This window comes from Erythrolamprus reginae, unplaced genomic scaffold (genome assembly GCF_031021105.1).
Source record: "Erythrolamprus reginae isolate rEryReg1 unplaced genomic scaffold, rEryReg1.hap1 H_34, whole genome shotgun sequence".
Lineage (NCBI taxonomy): Eukaryota > Metazoa > Chordata > Lepidosauria > Squamata > Dipsadidae > Erythrolamprus > Erythrolamprus reginae.
In genome coordinates this window covers 289,883-315,257 of record NW_027248489.1, presented here as the reverse complement: position 1 = coordinate 315,257, position 25,375 = coordinate 289,883, and the positions used below count along the sequence as shown (strand labels likewise).

Genomic DNA, 25,375 nt, shown 5'->3' with positions numbered 1-25,375 from the left:
GGGGGATTTTCAGGGGTGGAGGGGTGGGGACATCCACGGCGCATCAGCTTTTTCGCATCGCCATTTAGGCCTCCCCCTTCCTCCCACCCTCTGGTTTCTCAGACGCCCGGAGCCGAAATACAAGCCTTACATCACCACCTGCTTTAATCATTTATAATCTTTTTATATCCCGGGAAGTGTGAAAGAAGGTTGTGAGTGATGGAAAGGGAAGGAAACAGGTTGAGGCATCTTACCATAGAAACCGGCATGTGGCTCTTTAATGTTCATTTCAGCGCGTTGCGTACATACTCACTTGCACGCCTGGTCTCTCTCTGTCTCTTTCTTTCTCTCTCTCTCTCTCTGTGTCTCTCTCTCTCTCTCCCCTGTATGGAATTTGCCTTTCTGTCCTCTGGGTTTGGGTCTCGCCTTAGAAAGTCCCGGAAGCTGCCAGGGACCCGCCGGGATGATCAGGGCACCCCCAAAATTTATTCCCTTCTGCCCGGTTTTCTTTCTTCGTTGCGTTGCTCCTTCTTCGATTGACTTTCCGTCCGATTGTTTTCGAGGTTCCGATGGTGGGATTCTTCTTCGTGGCTTCTGCCGCTTGTGGCGGGTGGCACTGTGCCTTGGCCGCTCTTGGCGATTACGCGCAGAAACACTAATACCTGGAGGGAAGGGCGAGAATGCGCCGTTCTCCCAACTTTGCCCCCCCGAAGGCAGAGGCGCCCCTAAGCGACCCAGACTTTTCGGTGCCTTAGAGCCGTGTTTCCCAACCTTGGCAACTTGAAGATATTTGGACTTCAATTCCCAGAATTCCCCAGCCAGCGAATGCTGGCTGGGGAATTCTGGGAGTTGAAGTCCAGATACCTTCAAGTTGCCAAGGTTGGGTAACATTGCCTTTGAGGCTCAACGGGGTGGGAAGCAGCGCCCCCCACCATAGATACCAACGGTGACACTTAGCACGCGGAAAGAACCGTTTGGCGACTCATCCTCTCTCTCCAGCCACCCGAGAAGCGAGTTTGGACTCTCAAAAAACGCGGACGATGAAATTCTTCCCGCGTCCCTTTTGTTGCTGTTGGTTGAATAGCTTCCTGGGTCAGAACCTGGCTCAAGAGAGGCAGGAGGTCCACAGAGGTTGCAGTGGGGTTTTTTTTACGGTAGTTTCTTAAGAGGGAGGTAGCCTACCTGTGTTTTTTGGAAAAAGAAAAGGGAGAATCGGTGTCGATACGACCGGGCGCTGCAGGACGAGGCTAAGTTATTTCTCCTGTAATGGGTTTGGGGGAAAATTTGTCAATAAAATCTTCCTTTTGCAAAAGCAGAGCGCTTGTGTGTGTCCTGTTATATCCGCAAAATCCTGGTTGTAGGCCACGATCCCCAGCCTGTGGTGTGTCAGCGTTCCAAGTAATATTAACCCATAGAAATCAGAACTCCGAGGCAGAGAGATTCCTCAACAGTTTTTATTAGAGACATCATATTGGCACATCAATATGAAAGTTCCCGCAGTTTTCACATCAGGGCGGGATCTTTGGCATTCCCACGGTCATGTGACCCAAATTCAGACCGTTGGCAACTGTTCTCTCTGGGTCACTCCGGAAGCCAAGACCAACCCAAAAAGAGAAGCCAGACACACAGGTAAAAGGCAAAGGCAGTTTATAAAATTCAAGAAAAACACAGGTAACAGAAAATGTCCTTACAAACAGGAAAATGCTGTATCTTCAAATATATCCATGAAGGCAAAAGTCCATGCAGCAATACAGGATTCTTGCTGCCAAGACGAGGTTGTAGATAGCAGACCTACACTTCCCATGGGTCTTCCAAACTGCTGGGCCACAAGCCAGGAACAGAGAACAAAGCAGGACACAGTAACTCCAACTGATACCACTCCACATGGGTTCAAGGGCTTGCCTGCCCTTTAAACCCGGCTAAGGAGGACCACACCCAAGCCCAGCTGTTCCTAATTCAGTGCTGATAATACTTCTTTAATTGCTCCTTTCTTTGAGCTGAACGTCTCTGTCGCATGTCAATGACGGCTTGTGCTTCATCCCCTAATGACTCCAAGCTACTGGCTGGGGAGAGCCTCCCTCCCCGGGGCTCTCATGCTGTTCTCCTTTGTCCCATTCCTGGCTTTCCTCTCCCCCGTCCGACTGCTCAGCCCCCTCCTCTTCGCTGTCCTCCTCCTCCGGGCATGGAGCCAGCAGAGACACAGCCAGTCCCTGAGCAGCCTCAGACTGAACCACAACAGCAACCAACTCACATTTTGGGGGAGGGGGGGTAATTTTTTTAAAAAAAATTCTTCTCCAATCACGTGTACAGAAAAAAAGATACAATTAATTTTAAATTACATTACAATACAGTGTTCCCTCGATTTTCGCGGGGGATGCGTTCCGAGACCGCCAGCGAAAGTTGAATTTTCGCGAAGTAGAGATGCGGAAGTAAATACACTATTTTTGGCTATGAACACTATCACAAGCCTTCCTTTAGCACTTTAAACCCCTAAATTGCAATTTCCCATTCCCTTAGCAACCATTTAGATTATTACTCACCCTGTTTATTTATTGAAGTTTATTTAAAAAAATATTTATTAAAGGCAAACAAAAGTTTGGCAATGACATATGACATCATCGGGCGGGAAAAACCGTGGTACAGGGAAAAAAACCATGAAGTATTTTTTAATTAATATTTTTGAAAAACCGTGGTATAGACTTTTCGCGAAGTTTGAACCCACGAAAATCAAGGGAACACTGTATATCATTTTTGCAATTTCGGTATACATAGATTAACCAATGCCACCTCCTTACCATTTGACATCTGAACCAAAAAATAATTATTCCAATTCCTTATATGATAAGAAATTTTAAAAAAAACCTGTTAGCCCATATACATTTTAGGCTGTTACTATTCTTAATCACATCAAATTAATTAGATCATAATGTTTCAATTTTCTCAAAACCTCCTCCATACCAATTTTCATATGTGCTTTAAACCCTCTTCCATAATAAATGCCCTTTAGAATAAAAGAGAAAAATAAAAAGAACATTAAGGGAAAAGAAACGGAGCAAAGATTTCCGATTACTGTACCTCCAACACACTATTTAAATTAAAATCAACCATTGCTAAAAAAAATAGTTAATATATATATATATATAAAGAAGGCAAGAAAGGAGAACCCACCAAATAGTACATCCCAAATATTGCCAAATTAATAAGCCAAATTAAAAAAGAACCTAATTAAAAATAATTCCCTTTCATGAATAAAAATGCAAAATAAAAATAGAGATTAAAGAAGATTAGAAGATAGAAGGGGAAAAAAATAAGAAAAGGTAAGAAAGAAGATAAGAAAAAGGGAAAATAAAAACTTAAATATTCCTTACATTCATCATACCCTACTCTGGTTATAAGGCTTTCAATCCATAACATTTTCAATCCAATAGAGTCATCCTACTCTAGTCTAGAAGGGGGGAAAAAGTCACTGTATTCACATTGATGACGGTCGCAGTGTCCCTGCGTCATGGGAACCCCTTTTGCGAAATTCTGACAAGCAAAGTCAACGGGGAAGCCAGATCACCTAAACATCGGTAGTGAGAAAGGTCGTAAGACGGGGGACAAAACTCACTGAACGAATGTCTCATTTAGCACAACAGACATTTTGGGCTCAATTGTGATCGCAAGTTGAGGGTTACCTGCAGGAAGAGCAAATCTATACAGAAAGACCAAAAAAAACCAAACAAAAAAAAAACCCCAGCACGCAACCAAAAGGATTGGCACATATACTTTAAATATTCAAGGTTTTTCTTTGCATTGACTGGTCTCAGGTCAAAGCTTCAGTGAGAATTCCTGAGCAAACTTGGTTTATCCACCATTTTTATCTCTCTCGGATCAGGGACAGAGAAAGAATAAGCAGTACTACAACTGAGATGGCAAACCTACGGCACACATTTATCTATCTATCTATCTATCTATCTATCTATCTATCTATCTATCTATCTATCTATCTATCTATCTATCTATCTATCTATCTATCTTATCTATCTATCTTATCTATCTATCTATCTATCTATCTGTCTTATCTATCTATCTATCTATCTATCTATCTATCTGTCTTATCTATCTATCTATCTATCTATCTATCTTATCTATCTATCTTTATCTATCTATCTATCTGTCTGTCTTATCTATCTATCTATCTATCTATCTTATCTATCTATCTATTTATTTATTTATTGGATTTGTATGCTGCCCCTCTCCGTAGACTCGGAGCGGCTAACAACAATGATAAAAACAGCATGTAACAATCCAATTAATAAAACAACTAAAAACCCTTATTATAAAACCAAACATACACACAAACATACCATGCATAACTCGTAATGGCCTAGGGGGAAGGAATATCTTAGCTCCCCCATGCCTTGTGGCATAAGTGAGTCTTGGGTAGTTTGCGAAAGACAGTTCTAATCTCCGGGGGGAGTTGGTTCCAGAGGGCCGGGGCCGCCACAGAGAAGGCTCTTCCCCTGGGGCCCTCCAAACAACATTGTTTAGTTGACGGGACCCGGGGACGGCCAACTCTGTGGGACCTTATCGGTCGCTGGGATTCGTGTGGCAGAAGGCAGTTCCAGAGGTAATCTGGTCCAATGCCATGTAGGGCTTTAAAGGTCATGACCAACACTTTCAATTGTGACCGGAAACTGATCGGCAGCCAATGCAAGCCGCATGCTGGAGGTGGAACGCAGAGCCCTCTCTTTGGGCACCACACCGTCACCAATTGCTCTGGTTTCTGGCACATTGGTCTTTGTGGGTCTGAAAATGGCCCCAAAACCAGGCTGGTTTTCAGGCCAATTTTTTAAGCCAAAACTGTTCTGAAAAACAGCCTGAAAACAACCAAAAAACCCAGCCAAAATGCTCCAAAAATAGGCATGCACCCACCGGCCAGTTGGTCTTCACTGGCGCTGGAGAATCAGAAAACTGCCTAAAAGCGGCCAAGATAACACAAAAACCTCCAGCCAAAACAGCCAAAAAACAGGCATGCACACACCAGCCAGCTAGTCTTCGGGTGTCCAGTGGTCCGGCATTCGCATGCATGTGTGTTACAATTTCAGCCCTCAGTGCCGAAAAGGTTCACCATCAGTTAATCCTGTCTTTACAACTGTTCCTTTAGTGGTCATTCAAACTTAGCATGGCACCAATCATCCAGTGTCCCCAAGTCACGTCTTCAAAATTTGGGCACTTGCAAGTGGCATGCATTTACGACTGGTGTAATATACAGGGGGTGGACAAAGAAATGGAAACACCTTGCAGCTCTTCCGTGGAATCCAGATTTGTGATGCTCCCTTCGAACAGTTTTTGTGGACACTGGGGTCTGTACGTGTCTATTGAGCTCTGCAGTGATTTTAAGAGCTGTGGTCTTGCGATCCACTCTAACAATTTGCTTTAGAGTCCGACGGTATCTCTCAGTCAACTTCGACTTTCGACCAGACCTGTGCTTGGATGAGGACGTTTTCCCTTCTCTTTCAAAATCAGTCATGACTTTTGAGACATGACCTCTTGAAACGCCAAACATTTGGGCACTTTCTGTGACACTAGCGCCTGCCATTCGAACACCAAAAATTTGGCCTCTTTGAAAGTCTGAGAGGTCTGCCATTTCTAGAAGGTTATAACCAATTTCCTTAAATTTCTGTAAAAAAAAAAAAGGGTAGGTTAAAAAAAAATCAAATAACAGAATTAAAAAAACATTAAAATATGTCAAGTTTTGATTGATTTGAACATGTTCAAACATGATGGCAAAAAGTCAAGTGTTTCCATTTTTTTGTCCACCCCCTGTAATTGTCAAGGTTCCAGGTAGCATCCAAACTAAATCAGAGTCCAAGTCATCTAGTCTGCCCTTATACTATTTCCTGTATTTTATCTTACAATGGATATATGTTTATCCCAGGCATGTTTAAATTCAGTTACTGTGGATTTACCAACCACATCTGCTGGAAGTTTGTTCCAAGGATCTACTACTCTTTCAGTTAAATGATATTTTCTCACGTTGCTTCTGATCTTTCCCCCAACTAACTTCAGATTGTGTCCCCTTGTTCTTGTGTTATAATATTATATAATAATAATAATAAATTATTTATTGAGAAAAAAAGTCATACAGACACATAATAAAATCTATATATACATGTGAACATTTGTAATTGTGCATTCATTTATAAATGAATTTTGGTTTTTAGGTCCTGGTATTTTGCGATGATGATGATTACGTTATACTAATACATTGGTCACCGTACTCATTTGCTCAAGACCCAGCTGTTTTCATCAATTTCTGGAATGGGTGGGGAAAAATGAAGCCCCCAGCCTTACTTTTCAGGCAATTCTTTGCTCAATTGCACACTGCTCTCTCTCCACTTCTTCCAGATCAATAGAAAAGTTGCGGGAAAACCCTAGAATATTACCTTGATAAAGCTTCACAGAACAGCTTGTCATCACCTTCCCTGGTGGTCTAGTGGTTAGGATTCGGCGCTCTCACCGCCGCGGCCCGGGTTCGATTCCCGGTCAGGGAAAGCAAATTTTTACTAATTCCCACCTACAGGGCAAAAAGGCGCAATGCGATTACAAATCCTTTTGCATCTCTCTGAGTACTCCAACACCCATCATCCCCAGCCAGAACACGAGGTAAGGGGAGTGGGCTGCCGCAGAAGCACTGCGCCTCAGCCGGGGGAAGCACCGGGAATCCCCCTCCCTTCTTCACACCCCCGCAGCAAAGCCTTGCGCGCAGGCGCAAAAGAGGAACCTTCGCCTCTCCTCACCCTCCCTCCGCGCGCCTCACGCTCCTCGCGCGCCCAGAGGAAGCCGGCTGCCTCTCCTTTCCCGGCCTCGCCGCCGGCGCTTCCCCTCATGGTTCTCCTCATCCCGCAGACCGCCTTTCCTAACGTCCTAATCTATATTATTATTATATTATTGTATATTGTGTGTATGTATGTATATATATATATATATACAGTATATAATAATATAATAATAATAATACATATGTAGATTTTCACGAGTATATGTATGTAGGTTGTTGTGAGCTCGTGTTTTCCCCTGTGTAACATTTTATTATTATATAATATACTATACAAAAATATATTCAATTTTGAAATCGTTTCTTTCCCCACTTCGCGCGCTGGGCGGGAGGTGCGAGGGGGCAAAGTGCCTGCTCTTACTCCCCCTCACGAGCGCGCGCGCGACCCCCACCGCCTGCGCCAATCCTCCCCTCAGAGAGACAGACTGCGGAGGCGCGCGCCCCGCTCCTCCGCGCGCTTGGCGCCTCCTCACGCGCCCCGCCCGCCCCGTGCACGCGCACGTCACTTGCATCCGGGCCGGGGTTGGTCGTGAGGCGCTGAGAGCTCCGGGCTTTTTTGGGTGGTTGGCACCGGCCGGCCGGCTGCCTTCCCCTCCCCCTTCCCCTCACGCCGCCCGTCCGCCGGCTCTGCTTCCTTCCTCCCTTCTTCCCTCCCGTCCGTCCGCCGCCTCCTCGTCTGAGGGGAAACCCGGCCCGCCCCTCAACGGAGGCCGCCCTGAGGCGGCGGCGCGAAGTCGAAGGCGGCAGGTGAGGAGGGCCGGGCGAGGGGGGGCGCACGGTGGCGGGAAGGGCAGTGTGTGTGGGGGAAACGGGATTTTTTTGGAGGTGCGAAAGTGAAAAAAAATGGGGGGGGGGGAACGCCGCCCTGAGGAACCGGGATAAAAAAACGTTGGACGTGTGGGGGTTTTTTTTGGGGGGGGGGTGTCTCTCCTTCGTGCCCACCTAACGCCCCCCCTCCCCATTTGATAGGCTTGGCTAGCAAGGGATGCATGAGGAGGAGCCCGCGGATGCTGGAAAGGAGACGGGCGGGCCAAGGAAAGGCCCCAAATTTTTGGGGGGGATGCTACTGATCCGGGGAACCCCCCCCCCCAATCTCTTACCCCCCCTTATCTCCCCCCTCTCTCAGTTGTTGGGTCTGAGAGGGGGGGGTGTCTGCTCAGGAGGTAGTTGGATTTTGCAAGGAGGAGCCTGCCAGGTTCAATTCGTGGGAAGCAGCTGGGCCAGCCCTTTGCGGACGGGCGCATCCTCCGGGCCTCTGGGAAGAAGCTTTTTTTAAAAAAACAATTAAAAATTAAAAAAAATCTCCCTGCCGGCGGGGGAAACAAGATACGAGCTTCGGTGTGTGTATGAAAAAAATGCCCACCCCAATTTGCATCTATGCTGGGCTTGCATTTTTTTAAAAAAATTGGGAGGGGCGTGGAGGCAGAACCCAGCATCCCCCCAATTCTTTCTTTCTTTCTTTATTCGATTTTTTTAAAATGCCACCCTTCTCCTTAGACTCAGGGCCACTTACAACATGTTAGCAATAGCACTTTTTTTTAAACAGAGCCAGCGTATTGCCCCCACAATCCAGGTCCTCATTTAATTTATTTATTAATTTAATTTAATAGAGTTATAAATCCATGCGTTTCCATTTGAAGTTTGGGGGATCGGGACCCTCAAACAGCAATTTTGACCTTTATGTGAAGGAATAAAAGCTTGTGGTGCCTTTTCCCGGGTTTGGGTGGCTGATGCAGTTTTGGATGAAGAATCAAGAGACCTGCGTCATTCCTACATTTTATCTGGTGTCTCAGAATTACAGACTTTGATGAGCCCGGACTGGTCAGTTCATTATTATCCCTGTGGATGGAATTAAGGAGCTCTTTTGCTGGTAGGGGTGGGAAGCAAAGCCTTTAGGCTGAATGCCGGTACTGTTGGAATGCTTGTATGAACTTTATGTCTTGCGCCTGGTTATTTGGGGGAGCATCGGTTTGCAATATTGCAATTAATAAACGCACTGATAACGTTTGCTGTTGGTTTCTGCCTTTTGCGTAGGGTGTGGAAAGGTGGTGGTGGTGGGAGACAAATCAGTATATCACTTTGGACCACTAGGAGATTAAAATCGGCTTTTTTATCAGTTCAAGCTGTTTTATTGCTGCAATTTTCTCCTTGGGATATGTAATGGTGAGAGTGCCTTTCTGGCTGGTTACTGAAGCAAAGACACAGCAAGATAGGTCATTCAATGAGCTACGGCAACATCTTTAATTACTGTACCGAGAGACATTTATTTATCTATTTGCAGACTTTATAGGCCATTGCAATCCACTGAGTGAGCCAGTCCATAGTTAGAATTAAAATAAATACATAACTATCAGTTAAAATCAAGACTATACATTATAAAACACCAGATTTAAAATGAATCAAATATCTCACCCATCCCACCCAAAAAACAAAAGTAAATGTGGAGGGGTTTATCCAGCAGTCTTGCTGGATAAATTAGATATCTGGGGGAATCCTATTCCAGATGTGGGGAACAGCAACTAAAGAGGCCTGTTTCTATGATCCTTACATATTAATATTTATACATACTTATATTAATATTGATTGTTTCCTGATTGCTTATTCTCTATGACAATCATGAAGTGTTGTACCTCATGATTCTTGACAAATGTATCTTTTATGGCCAATAAAGAATTCTATTCTATTCTATTCTATTCTATTCTGCAAACTGTGATCAAGAGGACATTTAAAGAGCCTGCCCTACTTTATCTTAAGGTTTGGGAGACCTGCTAAGTGATCCAGCTGCCACAATCTGGAATAGCTTCTACTGCCAACTGTTTTTTAATGACATCCCAAATAGAGATCATCACAGTAGGCCAGTCGAGGCAAAACCTACACTAAAGGTGACAGTTGATTTACAAGATGGAGCTGTATTTTCTCAGTTGACTAAAAGGGCCTATAAAACATTGCAAATAAATAGATGGGCTATTTAAATTCAGTTGGAGGGGTGGTCAGAAAGGAGCTAATACTTGCATACTTGATGAAAGGGGCATTCACTGCAAACTATTTCAGACATAGGGTCCCCTTTACAATGTCCCTGATGAAATCTTTACTGCCTCTTGGTTTCATTTCACTTGACTACAAGAGGAATGAGGTCTACAAACTGGGTCAGTTGCCTACCCCCCCCCCCACCCCTTTTGGCAGCAGTTAAGTCTGTTGTGATTCCCAGGACTTTTGACTGAAGCCAGAATAACTTTTTAACATATGGGATTAAATTGGATATTGCCATTGGTGCATGATTCATTTATTTTACAGTTCTGCATAAAGCTAATTGAATTAACACATTCAATTCTCTAGGTGTTACTGAAAGGGAGATAAGAGAGCATCTAGTACATTATGTTTCTATCCCCTAAATTCTTCTGCTCATTTTGTATTAATCTGCCTTCTTGGACTTCTTAGAGATGCTTAGGTAAGGTAGCTTCTTAATAAGATAGTAAAGTCAATTCTCCTCCTCCATTTTTGAATTTCTGGTCTTTTGGGCCTCAATATTATAACACGCTTGTAAGCATCCCATCCTCTCTCCAACACATATTCTGGAATACTGTGAAGACCATGTTGAATATCTCAATTTTTACTATGTGTTGTTTTGAGTTGTTGTTTTAATTAATTCTTATCCAAAATGAAGTTTCTGCTATTTCTATTTCATCTGGTTATAGGCGTCCCGTTAACATTTGGGCTTTGTGTCAACTAAATGAGTTCAGGGTTTAACCAATGAAAGCTATAGCTATTCTATTTTCTCCAGAACAGAAGTTTTATAACCTTGACCTTACAAAATTTATCAAGTTTTGAAAACAGTATTTATTGCCAGCCATATTTAAAATTCAGCTTTTAAAACTGCTGAAGGTTGTGCCTTTATCCTTGCTATTCTACTGAACCACTGGGTTGTGAAAGGATTGCAAACATTTGTGCATTTGTCCTGCTATTTTGCTGAGCAAACCAGTGTTGCACAAATATTGAGGCCAGAGTATTTTATTATCAAATTTCATGCAGCATAAACTTTTTAGGATGTTACTAATGCTGTTTCCTAGTATTTTGGAATGAAAAAGTTCTCATGCTGCCTGGGCAGTCTTTTATTGTGCCTTAGGAATTTACTTAAGTGGGCTACAGGGAATAGAATTGCACAGCTCAGAGCCAGAGATATGGGCCTATGGGCCTATTAAAAAGAACAGAAAGCTGAGCTTGTATGTTTAAAAGAAGGTTGGGATCTTTGTAAAGACTGACCTGTTGTAAGAACATAAGCAATACTGTACCCTGGCCCATCTTGTTCAGCAGTCAGTTCTCAGTTGTGGCCAACCACCTGCCCAAGGAAGATCCTTCTCAGTTGAGGGTCTTCAGAAGCAGTCCCATGACTATCAAGGTTAAGAGCCAGTCCAGGACTATATTGAATGAGTCTAACCTTTTTTTGAAAAGCCAATCAAGTTGGTAGCTAGCACCACATCTAATGTTGCTGTTAATAAGTTTTGCAAAACAAAATTTACCAGCTTACCGCGATTATTGAACACCATCACTCTGCTAAACAAATAATTTCCTCAAGACTGTCAAACTATTTCCTAAGTCTACACTACTATTAATCTTCTCATTGTTCTCATCACCCATCTTATTTCAAAAATGACTACATGACTGTAACTTAAAAACATAGAAACATAGAAGACTTGACGGCAGAAAAAGACCTCATGGTCCATCTAGTCTGCCCTTATACTATTTCCTGTGTTTTATCTTAGGATGGATATATGTTTATCCCAGGAATGTTTAAATTCAGTTACTGTGGGTTTACCAACCACGTCTGCTGGAAGTTTGTTCCAAGGATCTACTACTCTTTCAGTGAAATAATATTTCCTCACGTTGCTTTTGATCTTTCCCCCAACTAACTTCAGATTGTGTCCCCTTGTTCTTGTGTTCACTTTCCTATTAAAATCGATCATGTTCCCCCTTTTCCTTCTGTCCTCCAGACTATACAGATGGAGTTCATTAAGTCTTTCCTGATACGTTTTATGCATAAGACCTTCCATCATTCTTGTAGCCCGTCTTTGGACCCGTTCAATTTTGTCAATATCTTTTTGTAGGTGAGGTCTCCAGAACTGAACACAGTATTCCAAATGTGGTCTCACCAGCGCTCTATATAAGGGGATCACAATCTCCCTCTTCCTGCTTGTTATACCTCTAGCTATGCAGCCAAGCATCCTACTTGCTTTTCCTACTGCCCGACCACACTGCTCACCCATTTTGAGACTGTCAGAAATCACCACCCCTAAACTTTGTTTCTTGTATCCTTACAATTTATATTGACTGGTTCCTAATATGATTTGATTGCTTATTTGTACCCAGACTATCATTAAGTGTTGTGCCTTATGATTCTGGATGAATGTAACTTTTCATTTATGTACACTGAGAGCATCTGCACCAAAGACAAATTCCTTATGTGTCCAATCACTCTTGGCCAATAAAGAATTCTATCCTATCCCATCCCATCCCATCCTATTCCATACTATTATTAAGATATTACATTATTTCAGTGTTAATATTGAATATTAATATACAAATATTTAACTGAGAGAATAGAACAGAAATTCATCAAATTTGCAGAAGACACCAAACTGGTGGGAACGACCAGCACTATAGAACGCGGGTGTCAAACTCGCAGCATGTTGCCGTCACATGGCGTTTCATGATATTTTTTCCATTCACAGAACTGGGGTGGGCGTGGCCTGTGTGTGACACCTGTGGCCTGGGGGCCACCAGTTTGACACCCCTGCTATAGAAGATAGGCTCAAGATCCAGAATGATCTCCAGAGCCTTGAACACTGGGCTCTATCCAACAAAATGAAATTTAGTGGTGAGAAAAGTAAGAAAAACCAAACGCACAAGCATAGAATAGGTTGTCCCTGGCTCAAGAGCAGTAATTGATCTAGGCCTTCTGATGAAAAACAACTTACATATGAGCCAGCTGTGGGCTGCAGCTGCCTGGATTAACAGAGGGATAGAATCAAGATCACATGAAGTGTTAATGCCACTCTATAATGCCTTGGTAAAGCCATAGTCCTGTAGGAAGGAGGAAATGATAGATCTCCCTAGGATGCTGTGCCTTCTTTCAACTTTGCCCTTCCTGGCAAAAGCCTAGTAGAGCCAGGATTAAGAATTATGGTTGCCTTGAAATGGAAACCCTCTAAAGATACAAAGCCATTTGTTGTTCCAGATCAAAACTTAGAATGACGAGAATGACCGTCTTAAATCCTCCACATCCTCTTGGGGGTTGTTTGGTGAGCTGAATATGCAGTTCAGGTGAATACACCTGTACAAATGTCTATGCCCTTCTCATCCACAATCTTTACTTTTAATTCATGACATTCTGTTTGTCAAGAAAACCTCTACCAATGTTGTATACCAATAGCATCAAACAGGTAATCCTCAATTTACGGCCATAAGGCGGTTATTGAATTGCATTTGATTTTACAACCCTTTTTTGGCACTGTTGTTTGTATTATATTTGTATTTATTGGATTTGTATGCCGCCCCTCTCTGCAGACTCGAGGCGGCTAACAGCAGTAATAAAACAGAATATAACAATATAACAATCCAATACTAAAAACAGTTAAAAACCCATTATTATAAAAACCAATCATACATACAGACATACCATGCATAAAATTGTAAAGGCCTAGGGGGAAAGCGTATCTCAATTCCCCATGCCTGGCGGTAGAGGTGGGTTTTAAGCAGCTTACGAAAGGCAAGGAGGGTTGTAAAGCAATTGTCAGGGGTGGCATATGAATCCAATAAACAAACAAACAAACAAATCTGTCTGTCTGTCTGTCTGTGTCCGTCTATCCATCCATCCATCCATCCATCCATCTATCCCTGCAGTTGCTAAGTGGGTTGTGTGGTTGTTAAGTGAATCAGACTTCCCCCACAGACTTTACTGGTTAGAAGCTTTCTGAAAAGATTGTAAATGATGATCACATGAGCCAAGGATGGCGCAACTGTTATAAATACCTGTTACTTGCCCAGTGCCTGAATTTTGATGATATGGTCATGAAGTTTTTGAAATGTCTAGGTGTGAGTACCGGTCACAAGCCACTTTTTGCAGCCCTGGTATAATTCAGAAAGAATGGTGGTAGGTTGAGCACTGTCTGTATTGCAAATGAAGTATATTTCTTAAACTTGTTCGTAGGAAGGATCCTGTGGAATATGAGGAAACAATTTTCAAGTGGATTTTGTCTGCCTGTCTTCCATTCCTTTTTTCAAGTGTTTCTCATTCCTGCCATTTTCAACTCATAAAAAGAACCTTTCCCCTGATGTGCTGAGATTCCCAAAATTCTCCAGGAATCCCTTGGCCATTTTGGGAGTTATATTTGTATCATTTCCAGGGGATTTCATGTTGAAGAAGGCATCCTTACAGGATCCTCAGTTGTAAGAAGTTACTTTGGAAATTTTGTGATAATGGCGAACATCTGTAGCTCAGGTGGAGGATGAGGGTGGAGGTCCGTTCTCTGAGCTTGTGGGTTACGTTTCTAAACATTTCAGAATTCTCTAAATTCCGTTGAAGATGTTATCTAGCCTGGTAGCAAAATGTTTGGAAATCAACCCACAAGCTCGGAGAACGAACCTTCACCCTGATTAATCATTTCCCCAAGTGGAGCTGACTGTTGAGAAAAAGTAGCCTTCCTGATCTCATTCATGGTGGCAGGTGTTGCGTTGATCTTTTTTGTCCTGGTTCCTCAATTTTCTTTTCTTCAAGACGGGATCTAAGTTGTCTTTGGGACTCATTATAAGGTTAAATTAATAAATAGGCAGGGAAGGAAACAAAATGGTCTTTGAGTTTCGTTTCTTGCATTTTTATCCTTCACAGCTGTGGGTGTGGCTGTGGCTGTCTTTATTGGCTGAGTTCCTTCATGGTTTTTTTTCATTAAGTTCAATTCCTTGTATAACAGGGAAGCTGCCGGTAAAGTTATGCTAAACTTCTCTTCCTTTGATTTTAACTTATGTGCGGTCTGACCTAAAGGTGCTTTTTCAAAAGGCATCGGACCAGAATATCTCCGGGACCGCCTTCTGCTGCACAAATCCCAGCGACCAGTTAGGTCCCACAGAGTTGGCCTTCTCCGGGTCCCGTCGACTAAACAATGCCGTCTGGCAGGACCCAGGGGGAGAGCCTTCTCTGTGGTGGCCCCGGCCCTCTGGAACCAACTCCCCCGGAGATCAGAATTGCCCCCACCCTCCTTGCCTTTTGCAAGCTCCTTAAAACCCACTTCTGTCATCAGGCATGGGGGAACTGAGATATGCCCTTCCCCCTATGCATGGTATGTTTGTGTGTATGTTTGGTTTTTTAAATTAGGGTTTTTAAATTTTTTAAATATTAGATTTGTTATATGTTGTTTCACTATTGTTGTTAGCCGCCCCGAGTCTGCGGAGAGGGGCGGCATACAAATCTAATTAATAATTAATTAATAAACAAACAAACAAACAAACTGGACTCCCCCCATCCCCTGAAGACATTTCGCTTCAGAAGACGCAAAACGTATTCAAAGAAAAACAAAATCCAGTCACCTTTGGGAGAACCATGACCTGGATAACTGACAATCTCCGCAGACATTATTGCTGTCATTTCAGAGTTGTTTAAAAATAATCCAGTACCCTACTTATGGAATCCATGGTACTTTCGTAATGGAAACTAGCAATAATTCTCTTGATGTCCATGACTGTAAGAATGACAATATTGGCTTCACTCAGTAGAGTCTTGGGGTGGATGTACACATTTAATTGATAAATAAACATGTTAAATAATCTTCCCTCATTGGATAAAGAATATCAATGCAGATAGTCCTCAATTTATTGGGACCAGAATATTTCGTTCCTAAGCAAGGCGAGAATTAAGTAAGTTGTACTGAATTTTAAGACCTTTGTTTCTGCCATGGTGGTTAAGTGAATCCCTGGGGTTAAATGAATGACATGATCATGAAGTGAATCCAAGTTCCTTATTGACTTTGCTCATCAGAAGCCAACTGGGAAGGTCGGAAATTGAAATGATATGATCCCTTATCCTAGCAATAGCATTTAGACTTACATACCATTTCATAGTGATTTTACAGCCCTCTAAGCGGTTTACAGAATCAGCATATTGTCCCCAACAATCTGGGTCCTCATTTTACCCACCTCGGAAGGCTGAGTCAACCTTGAGCTGGTGGTGAGATTTGAACTGCTGAACTACAGCTGGTAGTTAGCTGAAGTAACCTGCAGTACCGCACTCTAGCCAATGCGACGGTTCCACACCTGCACAAGCTACTAAAGCCTTGTACCTATCCGGCTCTTTCCTAACCCTAGAACCTCTCCTTGGAACAACAACATCGCTAGTACTTGGCACTGGTTCCTCTTTCACTTCAATCTTGACATCCACCGGATCACTTTCACATATACCAGGAGTTTCCTCAGATACTAACTCCTCACTACCTGACCCATAAGACTCATCTTTAACATTGCAGCTATCCTCCTTCTCTACAAACAAAGGAGACTGAACAATGACTTCTTTCTTTGTCTCTTCACAATGTTCTATCCTATTCCATCCGGTCTGCTCTAGGAACTTGGCACTTGCACTGTACCTGCAAACACCAGTATTCTTATCCCAGAACTTAAAAGATAGCCAACAAAATACAACAACCTTGCTCTATGTTGCCCTTTCTTTCTGATCTGAGATGGAATATGCACACATCTTAAATATGTGTTGGTTGCCTGAATTTCAATCGCATGAACACGAGGATCCTGCAACAGTTGTAAGTCCATGGACAGGTCGCTACACTCTTTTTTTCAGTGCCATTGTAACTTTGAATGATCACCAAATGGATGGTTGTAAGTTGAGGACTACCTGTGTTTCCTATCAGCAGTGTAAACAAAAATATGAAAGGCTGGAGAATATCATACGACACTTGTTATATTTTCAAGCCCATCCTTGCACTTCACCTTCTCAACACAATATAGCCAGGCGTGGCATTTAGATTCATAGTGACTGCATATTTTTGCAGTCTAGACTTCTGAACAGGCTGGAAGGATATGTAGTATGTTGTGAGAATTCATTATTTTCGTTTACCATATAAGCCATCTATCCCAGGAAGCCATAAAATGATTTCTTGGGCATTCAGCAGTTTCAATGAATTTGTACTATATTTCAACACTATTGAATCGAATGGTATCAGTCTGCTTATTTTGGACAGGTCATTTTGATATTTAGGACTTGAACAAAATCATTACTGGGTGGATTTTCCTTTGCCATGAATTTGCTCATGGGTTCCCCCCCCCTCAAGTTTCAGTTCATATGAGCCAGCTATTCACACGTTTGCCTCTGCCTGTTGCTGAGTGAAGCACTATAAAATATCTTTCTTCTAGGAGGCATCTCTGCCCTGTATCCATGGAAACTTTTAACTACTACTAGATTTTAGCTAGTGGCAAAAGTCAGAAGGAAAGCTGTAAGTTTTTATTACATTCAGGACGATGAGCCAGCAATTCCCTTTTGTATGCACCAAATCAATACTTCTCAACTTGAGTAACCTTAAGATATGGGGATTTCAGTTCACAGACTTCCCCAGCCAGCATGCACGCTAGGGAATTCTGGGAGTTGAAGTCCACATATCTTAAAATTGCTCAAGTTGAGAAACAGTGTGCTAGACCAGTGTTTTTCAACCAGTGTGCCGTGGCACACTAGTGTGCCGCGAGACATGGTCAGGTGTACCGCGAAGAAGGAAGCTCAGGTTCTGGTCTCACACCTTTTTGCTGAGCGAGAGAGTGAGAGAGAGAAAAAGAAAGCAAGAGAGAGAGAAAGAAAGAGAGAGAGAAACAAGAGAAAGCAAGAGTGAGAGAGAAAGAAAGCAAGAGAGAGAGAGAAAGAAAGCAAGAGAGAGAGAGAGAAAAGGAGAGGAAGGGAGAGAGAGACAGAGAGAAATGAGCCAAAAGGGGAGGAAAAAAGAGAAATGAGAAAATGATTGAGACAGAGAATGAGAGGAAAGAGAGAGAAACAAAAGAGAGAGAGGTGACTCTTGATTTAAAGCATATGATAAAAAGCACCCAAAGAATAAGAGAGAGAGAAAAAACCCAGCCCTCACCTGTTTTTGGAAATGGTTCAAGAGTGTGTATACACACACACACACGAGGGAGGAGACAGGGATGGAAAAAGAGAGCAGAGTGTCTTAGAGTGTCATTTTGGTTGGTGGTGTGCCCCAGGGTTTTGTAAAAAATGTGCCACGGCACAAAAAAGGTTGAAAATCACTGTGCTAGACAATCCATTTTATGCTCATTGGTTGGTTTATTCCAAAGCTCAGGTGTGTCATAAATGCGAAGAATTTCAGTTCTTAAACACAGTGTGCTCTCTTGGAACTCCTACTTTCATAATTCCAAGTAAAGGATCAAGTAACCCAACATCTCTAGAAAGCAACGTTGAATGTTTTTGAGTAACAATTGAATGTATAAATGTTAAGTGAGGGTTTTTTTGTTGTTCTGAGGGCAGAAATGAAGTGACAGCACGAGGGAGGAGTTGCTGCTTGTCAGCACATTTTATTTGGCAGCTGTGGTGGGTCAAGTACACCCACACGGAGTTTTATTTGATGGTCCTGCTGGCCGAAGGTACCGAGAATTGATCCAATTTACTTAGGAAGCAAAAGGTTGGAGAAGCTCAGCTTCCAAATGAGAATAAATGAATGCGCTTTATTAAATTACTTAATTTGTGAAGTTGGTCTTCCTGCCATTTTAAATGTGGCTTTGTCTTTGTGCTTTATAAATGCTCTCTGAGGCCAAAATAAAATGTGGCCTTTTCGGGCTGTGAATCATGTCATTTTAATAGCAATGATAGTTTTTTTAAAAATAAAACCTTTGGATGAGTTGCTAGTGGAGCTGTCCAGCATGTAATACCAAAATGAACACCTCTATTTCTTTCTTAGTTCCTTTAGTTTAATTGAGGGTCTTCTGAATTAAATTGAATACAACTCAACTTACAATCATTCACTTAGTGACTGTTCAGAGTTTCAGTGGCACTGAAAAAAATGACATGGCCATTTTTCACACGTATGACCGTTGCAGCACCCCCACAATCTCAATGTGATCGAAATTCAGGCACTGGGGGTAGGGAGAAAGGTCGACTTTCAAGATTGTCAGAAGCAGAGAAATGGAAGGAGAGAAAGTAGAAGAGGCATGCGTCAACCTTTTAATCCTTGATGCACTACTTTTTCTTTCCTTTCTTTCCTCCTCCCTATAGGAGATCAATGCGATAAATAGACATTTGGAAAATGAAGCCTGGAAGAAAGATAAAACAGAACATTTATCTTCTAGAGTACTTGGCTGAAGGGAATGGGGTTATTGAGAAGGAGCTACAATTGTTTGTATGTATCATGTGGGAGATTTTGATCCCGCTATATAGAGCGCTGGTGAGACCACATTTGGAATACTGTGTTCAGTTCTGGAGACCTCACCTACAAAAAGATATTGACAAAATTGAACGGGTCCAGAGACGGGCTACAAGAATGGTGGAAGGTCTTAAGCATAAAACGTATCAGGAAAGACTTCATGAACTCCATCTGTATAGTCTGGAGGACAGAAGGAAAAGGGGGGACATGATCGAAACATTTAAATATATTAAAGGGTTAAATAAGGTCCAGGAGGGAAGTGTTTTTAATAGGAAAGTGAACACAAGAACAAGGGGACACAATCTGAAGTTAGTTGGGGGGGAGATCAAAAGCAACATGAGAAAACATTATTTGACTGAAAGAGTAGTAGATCCTTGGAACAAACTTCCAGCAGACGTGGTTGATAAATCCACAGTAACTGAATTTAAACTCGCCTGGGATAAACATAGATCCATCCTAAGATAAAATACAGAAAATAGTATAAGGGCAGACTAGATGGACCATGAGGTCTTTTTCTGCCGTCAGTCTTCTATGTTTCTACCTTAAGGGCCTTTTATTGGGGGCCTAGACAGGTTGTTAAAAATGCTCCCATGGTTTAATGTTTATGGAAAATGTTTTATGGAAATAAATAATTCACATATTACATTCTTTTAAGTGAGTGGCAATTTTTGGAGCTTTTGGTTCTTAATATTGGTGCTAATATTAGCCTGTTCGCTTTGCAGACATGAAAGTTGGGTGTGATTTTTCTCCTGTGAATATTTTAGAGCATTAAGAATTAAATTTAATCAAATTAAATTAATTTATTCTATTTCTATGCTGCCCAACTCCCGAAGAACTCTGGATATACAATAGGATATAGAAAATACATTTAAAAACATCATAAAAGAATACCAGCTTTAAAGAGGAGGAACAAAATGATCTTGTGGCATTTTTTGCATTTTTAAAAATTTATTTTAATCTGCCCACGGTCACCTTGTTGTGGTGATGGGTGGCATAAACATTTTTTAAAAAATCAAATAAAGCTGGCTTTTCTCACAGTCAGAAAGTGGGAGTATGCATTTGGTAATTAATTGAAAATGTAATGTTTCTTTCCATTCAGTTTCAATTTCCACGAATATGAGAATGTAGTATCAAATTTTAAAATATAGAAATGGGCCCTCTTTCTTTTTCTTTGTAATCCTCATGTGAATAAAATTAATATGTAGATTATTTTATTCAGAATTGGCAAATGAACTAAAATCTATAGATTCATGATGTAATGTAGCTTTTTCATATCGTGTGTTGCACTCAACCTAAGAGCTTAACCAGTCTTTCGTTGATAAGGAAGCCTTCCATATCATAGGATGGGGTTAGGGGCCCTGGTGGGGCAGTGGTTAGAATGCAGTATTGCAAGCTGACTTTGCTCACTGCCAGGAGTTTGATCCTCACTGGCTCAAGATTGACTCAGCCATTTTACCAAAGTCAGTAAAACGAGGACCCAGATTGTTGGGAGCAATAGGCTGACTCTGTAAAACTACTTAGAAAGGACTGTAAAGCATTGTGAAGCTGTATATTAGTTCTAATGCTATCATTTGTGAGACCACCTCTCCTCAGTGACATCTACCCATCCCATCAGGTGCAGCAGAAGAAGCTTGTATCCAGTAGGAAATGTTATAGGGTGGGACATAGAAGGAGGGCCTTTTCTGCTGCTCCACTTATCCGGTGGGACATCATTTCCCCTACATCAGGCTGGGCCCTTGATAGCCTTCCGGAAGGGCTTTGTCATCCGGCCCCGGGATCAGAGAGTGGTGTAGATCCCATAAAATAGCTGTATTGTTCTTGAATGCCTGTGCCCTCCTGGTGATTGTACTGTATAGCTTTTACTGTATTTTTCAGCGTATAAGACACATCTTTTTTTCTCCCTAAAATAGGCTGATAATTAGGATGCGTCTTATACTCTGAATGTAGCTCCCCCCCCCCCCCAGCCCTAACTAGTTGCTAACGATCTTCCCAGCTCTTACCTTGCAGGCTCTTTCATTGTTTCTCTCTGCGAAGAATGTTTCCCAAGCCCTAAGTCTTTGCAGGGTGTTTTTTCATTACTCTAACTTGCTCTGAGTAAGTTTCTTTCTAGCCCTAACCAGGTGCTAATGATGTTCCCAGGCTTTGCAAGCTCTACTTGCTCACTGTTACTCTTTGCCAAGGAGGTATTCCAAACCCTGTCTTTGTAGGGGTTTTTTTCCATTGCTTTACTTGCTCCAGATATTTCTTCCCAGCCCTAACCAGGTGCTATTAATGTACCCAAGTTCTTTCATTGTTACTCTCTGCCAAAAATGTACTCCAAATCCTATCTTTGTAGGTTTTTTTTTTTCATTTTTACTTGCTCCAAATGTTTCTTTCCAGCCCTAACCAGGTGCTAACAATGTTCCCAGCTCTTACCCGTTTGCAAGCTCTTTCACTTGTTTGCAAAGGAGAATGTTTTCCAAGCCCTAAGTCTTTGCAGGTTTTTTTTCTGTTGCTCTACTTGCTCAGACTGTTTCGTTCCAGGTGCTAATGATGTTCCCAGCTTTTACTGGCTTGCAAGCTCTTTCATTGTTACTCTCTTACAATAAAAAAAAAATTAAACCCTTAACCAGGGGATAAAATAATGTGCTGAAGCTGACCAGACTAAGGATACTCGCCAGTTACCTGGTAAGCAGATTCTTCCCCTGATTTTCCTCCTCAAAAATGAAGGCGCGTCTTATATTCTGGTGCGTCTTATACTCTGAAAAATACGACACTTGTTGAATTGTTTTTAATGTTTGTGTTGCTTGTATGCTGCTTCCTTTTTATTTTGTTTTTGATACTGCTTATATTTTAATTGGAAGCAGTCCAGAGACCTGAATGCGCGATTAGCTGAGATATAAATTGGAGAGGGAAAGAGAGAAAGAGAGAGAAAGGATTTCAGGTTTGTAATATTTAATACAGCATGGAAGGAAATTGCATCCCTCCAGTGAGAATGTACCATAAATTTGCAAATGAAAGTCTTTCCAGTTAAATTATTCTCTTTCTGGTTCTCATTTTTTTGACAGCAACATGCTTTCATGGCACCAAATAGAAATATTAACTCAGCCAGCTTATGTAAGAAAGTCCTGGAATCTAAGAAGAAAATCCATACAAAATACCTGGCATAGTTTTTTCAGTTTATTGATTACCGCAGACTTCTCAAAGCACATATGCCGAAAACAGATTGATTATCTATAAATATAGAATTATGGAACCCAAGATGCCCATGGTTGCATTGGAACATGTGGAATGTTTAAAAACTGTTGCTGTACAATATTGATGGCATTGAACAAACAGTGAAAAAATAAAGTTGAGAATGTTATTTTGAGATTATTCCATGGAAGTTGTCCCCAGAGGATACCTAAGATACCTGATGATATGTTTCACTGAGGTAACTCCATAGGGCAGTTTTCATGTGATAAAATTCTAGTCATTTCGGGATGGGATGAAGGCATTAGTAGCATAGATATTGTTAAAGGAAGTCAAGATAGGCATAACAGTATAGGCATAACTCTAGAGATGACCTTACTGTGGTGACTCCTCGGTTTGGCTAAAGCCAAGTTGATTTGTCCAGGGCGAAGCACCTCCTTTTGCCTTTCCGTGCCCAGATGCTCCGGGAGGCAACCTCGCGCCGGGTGTGTAGGAGGCAGCACGAGGGAGTCACCACAGTGCCCAGAGAAAGGAAAATACTTTGTTCACTCTGGGCTGCCCAGAGCGAAGGAAGCGTTGATTTTCTCTGGGCGCTGGCAGAAGTTTATTCCCTCTCCAAGCGCCCAGAGAAAGGAAAATGCTTTGTTCGCTCTGGACTGCCAAAGCCTCCTTAATCTTGAACACCCGGTTCTTATCTAGAAAAGTTCCTAAGTAGAGGCATTCTTAGGTAGAGGTACCATTGTAGATCTATTTAAATAATTGAGAGGAGTTAGTGTGACTACATTTAAGAAAACTTGCTGGCATTAACATACAGTGGTACCTCTACCTACAAACACCTCTACGTACGAACTTTTCTAGATAAGAACCAATTGTTCAAGATTTTTTGCCTCTTCTCAAGAACCATTTTCCACTTACAAACCCAAGCCTCCGAAACTGTAACCGGAAAAGGCAGGGAGAAGCCTCCATTGGGGCCTCTCTAGGAATCTCCTGGGAGGAAACAAGGCCGGAAAAACTGGGGACAAGCCTCCGTGGGACTTCACTAGGAATCTCCTGGGAGGAAACAGGGCCTCCACCCTCCCTGTAGTTTCCCCAATCGCACACATTTTTTGCTTTTACATTGATTCCTATGGGAAAAATTGCTTCTTCTTACAAACTTTTCCACTGAAGAACCTGGTCACGGGACGAATTAAGTTAGTAAGTAAAGGTACCACTGTACTCCCGTAATGTACATTTCTCCAATTCTTTCCTATTACTATGACACACATACACAGCAAACAGTGTATATCATCTGTGCTGGTTGCTGGGAGGCAAATTGCTGGGAGACGGGCAGATTTGTTTTTTCCTTGTTTTCCTCCCCACCAACTAAGGTGCATCTCATACTCTGAAAAATACGGTAGCTACTTATTGTCTCTTTTTAAATGTGACTTAAAATTTAAGCCAGTCCTCTTACACTATTCAGTGATAAATTAGAAACAACATTGCCTCATAGAGTTCATGGCCTTTACTGTGTATAGATGAATTACTCATTGCATGAGAATTAGATAAGAGGATCTTAAGTACTCAATACAAGAAAGGTACATACAATTTAATAAGTACAACAGAAACCTGAGGGAATCTCTCCTGTAACTGGAATGTTAGCAGCTGAAGAAACAGAAGTAATTAAAGGAGTCTGGTGGTACCTTTACCTGTTAACGAAATGTATTAAAAGGCAAAGGCATTTGTGAGTCATATCTCACTTCGTCAGATGCATAGAGGGGTTAGATTGATGTGGGATTGATTGTAAATTGGGTTGAGATGGAAGGGAGGATAAGCTTGTTATGTAAAGGTGAGATATGACAGGTGAGTAGATAAACAGTTGCAATATGCAAAAGTGAGAATAACAGAGTTGGAAGGTACCTTGGAGGTCTTATAGTCCATCCCCTGCTCAGGCAGGAGACACTGTACCATTTCAGAAAAGTAGCTGTCCAGACTCTTTTTGAAAACTTGCAGTGTTGGAGCACCCACAACCTCTGGAGGCAACCAGTTCCACTGATTATTTGTTCTCACTATCAGGAAATATCTCCTTAGTTCCAGGTTGCTTCTCGCTTTAATGATCTTTCTCCTGTTGCTTCTTATCCTGCCTTCAGGAGAATAGATTGGCCCTTTCTTCCTTTTTGGCAGCCCCTCAAATATCACCCCAGTCCTTCTTTTCATTAGACTGCACATTCCATTTTCTATAATATCACAATATAAAAATAGATAATGCATTGTGTGCTGAAAACTTTTAATATATATACGTTGAGTTAAGTAATAGAAAAGAGAAAAATTGCACCATTGCATTACAGTTTGAAAATATCCTTGATCATAAAGCCAAAAAACGGAGTTGGCAGTAACAAATCTGAGTTGAAATAAGTGGAGAGGAGGAAATAGTAAAAATACTTTTGCTGTTTTCTCCCTTCACCCTCCAATCACTGAGAAAATGTGAAGGACCCCTTCCAAAACCAAAATAAAGATCTTTGAAGAGAACATGAAGTTGTAGTATTATTCTTTTTGAGCTTAAAACAAAGTTTTGATCCTTTGTGGTTGTTTCTGACTTGCCTTTCTGACTTCATCAGTCAGAGAATGACAGAAGATAGAAAAAAACCCAGCTATCTTATTTAACGCCAAATGACAGGTAAAACACCATGTTTCTTGGAGTATAAGAATCACATTTTTCCTCCCTAAAAGAGGGTAGAAATGTCAGTTCATCTTATACACCGAACACAGCCATTTTTGGCCCACCAAAGCCCCGTCTCCAAATTCCAAAACTAGGTCTGGGAAGCCTGTAAAGAGCTCATAGGGGCTGGGGGAAGGTGAAAACACCTTTTTTGTGGAAAAACAGTCTGCTTTTCACAAAAATGAGAGCGTTTTTGCCCTGCAAAAACTTTACCCATCCCATTTTTTTGGTTTTTTAATTATGATAGGGTTTTAGTTATTTTAATATTAGATTTGTGCCATTATAATATTGTTT

At 41.8% G+C, this 25,375-nt stretch overlaps 1 protein-coding gene and 1 non-coding gene across 4 annotated transcripts in view; both read left to right on the top strand.

Moving 5' to 3' along the window:
- The first annotated feature begins 6,446 nt into the window (after positions 1-6,446).
- Positions 6,447-6,518, top strand: TRNAE-CUC (transfer RNA glutamic acid (anticodon CUC)). Its single transcript has one exon. It is a non-coding gene; the product is annotated as a tRNA-Glu (tRNA).
- Positions 6,519-7,310: 792 nt separating this feature from the next.
- Positions 7,311-25,375, top strand: part of LOC139155620 (dnaJ homolog subfamily C member 5) — a 77,032-nt gene continuing 58,967 nt past the window's right edge. For 2 of the 3 annotated variants that reach the window (XM_070730822.1, XM_070730820.1), the window contains exon 1: positions 7,322-7,549. The gene's annotated coding sequence lies outside the window, so the exon portion shown is untranslated. Of the gene's footprint in view, positions 7,550-25,375 lie in introns of all 3 variants that reach the window. The other variant, XM_070730819.1, reaches the window with a different exon arrangement.